Source organism: Thrips palmi, unplaced genomic scaffold, assembly GCF_012932325.1.
Source record: "Thrips palmi isolate BJ-2018 unplaced genomic scaffold, TpBJ-2018v1 HiC_scaffold_11, whole genome shotgun sequence".
NCBI classification, from domain to species: Eukaryota; Metazoa; Arthropoda; class Insecta; order Thysanoptera; family Thripidae; genus Thrips; species Thrips palmi.
This window is the reverse complement of record NW_023144622.1, coordinates 3843439-3847112: the sequence shown is the minus strand read 5'-3', so window position 1 is coordinate 3847112 and position 3674 is coordinate 3843439.

Below are 3674 nucleotides of genomic sequence, written 5' to 3'. Positions count from 1 at the left end.
CAGATGCAACAACAGCAACAAAAACAGCAACAACAACAACAACACCGGAAGGCAGCAGGCTCAACAGCAACAAAAAACAACCGCGACAAACTACCGTTCAAGTTTTTACGCCATTGCCTGGTAGAAGCAAACTGCTGCGTTCAAAAAAGTTTTTATTTTATTTTTTTCTGTTGTGTTGTCGTGTGTGGAGTGTGGTGTGCCGCAGGGAACGTTTGGGTGGTCTGGGTGTCCGTGTCTTCTCCAGAGAAAACAAGTCCTATTTTTAATACCTGCAATATTGTTTTAATGCCAAATAAAAGAAATCCATAAACACACCGGCCGTTTTTGTCATTGATTTGAGCCTTCGGGCCTGTCCACGTGTTTCGGATCTGAGAGCTAGGTTTTCCGAATGCGAGGGGCGAGGTGGCCCTGACTTTGCCACCTGCGTTGTTTGGCATCGTCTGCTGTCGCAGGGAATCAGGGAATCAGGGCGGGGCGGGGTGGGGTGGGGTGGGGGGGGTGGGGGGGAGCGTTCGTTTGTTTTACGGATGTCTCCCTCCCGCTCCGAAAGCCCCTTCCACACGTCACACAGGCGAAGGCCGAGGGAGAAGATTTGAAAGACAACACCAAGGAAAGGCGGTGATCGAGGTAATCCTTCCACACTGGTAAAACTGGAAGCGTTGTTGGACGTTGTGGGTGGGACGCTTCATTCAAGAGTACAACTGCGCTTGAAGCCATGCGGACTTTCCCCATGAATTTGGATAGGAGGAAAGGAATGAGCTCTTTTCGCGCTTCAAGAGAGGAAATTGCTCGGACCGCGTTTCACTGACTTAATCCAGCACCGGACTGGCCAATAAAAACGTGTAGACGCTGAATTCGCCTCGCTGATCTAGATCTGTGGATCTAGGCCGCCCCAGCCATAACCGCCTCCGCCGAGTACCTGGAGGAGCAATGAATGATTCAGCGACCGCCCCACCGTGCCGGCGCACCGGCGGGCCGGGCAGCGGGGGCTGCGGGGGCTGCGGGGGCGTCCCCCTGCCCCTAACAGCGCCCCCTTGGGGCACCCTCCTGGGCGGCTGGGCCCTCTCGGGGCACACCTCTGGCGGCGCTGCGCGGGCCCCCCGGACCCTCCGGACCCTCCCTTTGACGCGGGAAGCTGTCCTCAGCGCGCAGCGTCAAGCCAGAAGAGCTGTCCCCGGTTGTCATGCCTGCCCTGCCTGCCAGGACGTGCGGCACGGCGGCCGCGACGCGCCGCGGTTGCGCGCGACATCCGTTTTGGTTTCAAAGCGCGTCGTCGCTCTGTCTCTGTCACACCTCTAGGGACGCCCCGTACGGCGGGAGAGACAGTGAGGATGGGACTGCAAGCAGACCGTCGTGCCGGAGTGGCGGTGCGTCGCGACGAGGATGGACAAGCGCGGCGTAATGACCAAAAGCCGGAAAAAGATTTGACATGTTAGGAGTCGAACGCCGAACCCTACAGATGGGAACCGACGCCTCTAAGCTCTCAGCAGATGGCGTTGCGGCGCCTCGCGACCTCGGCAGCGACTAGACAGAGAGGTGCCAAATTTAAGGACACGGGGCGCGTAATTGGCACGCCAATACACCTTGCAACCCTTCCTCAACCTCCTCAACCGCCCCGCCGCGCCCCGCCCCGCCCCACCGCGCCCCACGGCCCGCCCTTTCCTCCTGCAAGCTATCGATTGAGCCTAGCCCCACCACGCCCTGCGCCCGGCCACCCCGCCCCGCCCCGCCACCAGAGAGAGCCTAGACGTGTGCCGCGCTCCCCCGCCGCGCCGCGCCACCCCGTCCGGGCCATCCCCCGCCCCGCCCCGCCACGCTCCGCCACGCCCCGCCGCGGAGTGGAGCCTTAGCCCTGCTGCCCTGCGGAGTGGAGGGCTGCCTAGCGGAGCGGAGCGCGTGGAGCGGGCTAGCGGGCTAGCGGGCCCGAGTCCCAGTCACGCCGGGGCGCGCCGGGGCCCCCGCCCACCACCCGGACGCCACCCGGCCGGGTGGGACCGACCGGCACCCCACCCTGCCTCGCCCCGGCGCAGGCCCCAGCCCCGGCACACGGGGCGTACGGGCTGGAGTCCTACCCCTCCCCGCGCAGAGGGTGGCGCCCTCCCCCTCCCCTCCCCTCCGGCAGGGCGGCAGGGCGGCAGTGCCCCGGCAGGGGCGTCGCGACGGCCGCCTCTCTTCGAGCCGCGCTGCTCGCCAGTTAGTCGCGGGCCGAACGCTGTGGAGGGACGCCTCGCCGACGCCCGCCCCGCCGCCGCTCAGCGCCCGAGCGTCGCGACGCCTCGACTCGGGGCCGGGTAGCGCCGCGCCGCCGCACCGCCGCACCGCCGCCGCGCCCAAGTGATCGTGTCTCGTGTCCTCGGCACCGGCGTGTCTCGGCTCGGCTCCGCCTGCTCCGCCCGGTCGGCACGGCCCGGCTGCTCGGCTCGGCGCGAGACGTCCCGGCGCCGCGACGCCTCGCATTGATACGTCGCCCCGCCGCCCGGCGGTCCGCCGTCCCGTCCGCGGCCCGGTCCGCGCCGCGAGTGCAGGGCACGCAGGGCACGCAGAGCGGGCCCGTGAACGCGCGGGTGACGTCGCCTCCGTGACGTCGTCCGGGTGAGTGCTTCTCCGGCGGCTGGCCGGTGGTTGACACGAGAGCACGCCGACGTCCCTCCCACATCCCCACAGCCCCACAGCCACGGACAATATATCTCTTCGACCCGCCCCGCCACGCCCCTAGTCCCTCGCCCCCTCGACACTGCACGCCACGCCACGCCACGCCCCGCGGCCGCCTCGCGGTGGCCGCGACGGACACGTGGGGACACCGGCGTGCCGCCCGGCACCGCGACGTAGCCCCGCCAAGTCCGCGTCGCGGCCCGGCCACTCTCCGGCGCTGGCCTTGCCGAGGTGCCGGCTGCCGTGTGGAGTGTGGAGGGCCGCGGGGGGTGGCGGGGCGGGCGAGGGTGCGGGGGCGGCAGGCTTATCTGGGGTAATCGCTTTACATAGACGTTGCGCAGGTGGCCTTCCCCCGGCGGCTCGCACGGCCACTATGAAAGCTTGACGCTAAACAAACGGCCCAACGGCCCAGACGGTGCCGCTCCATTCCGCGGTTATGCGGCGCGGCTGACCGGCGAGACGCCCTCGGATGCGTCGCTGCCGGCGGCACTGCATCGCCCCCGATCGCCCGGCCCTTGGACCGGCCGGCCGGCAAGTGTTGCACACAAGTCGGCCGAAGAAAACTCCCACGACGCATCGGGGCCGAAAGGGCTGCCAAGCACAGCGTTCAGCACAGCTTGCTCACGAGCCAATACCTAGGCTGATTGCTCTCGAGAAGTTGGCTCGTGGGCATGCAGAGGGTGGCAACCCTTTCGATACTGATGCATCGTGGGCCTTTTCCCCTGCGTAAGAGGCAGCACTGCCATTAAATTTGAAAAACGAGATAATGGAATCTGGAACCTACCCAACCCTACACAACCCTCCACGCCACGCCGCCCTCATGCCACACGTTTGCTACTTGACGCGCCTCCCTGACCGCAGCTTCCCTGTTCGCAGCGTCCGCAGCCCTCCGCCCCCGCGGCCTGCTCGGCCTGCTCGTCGTCGCCGCGGTCGAGCCATGGGTGGCGGCAGCGGCGGCCGCGGGCGCAGCGTGCGGCGCTGGCCGTGCTAGCCGTCGCCGTCAACAGGTGCCGTGCCGGACT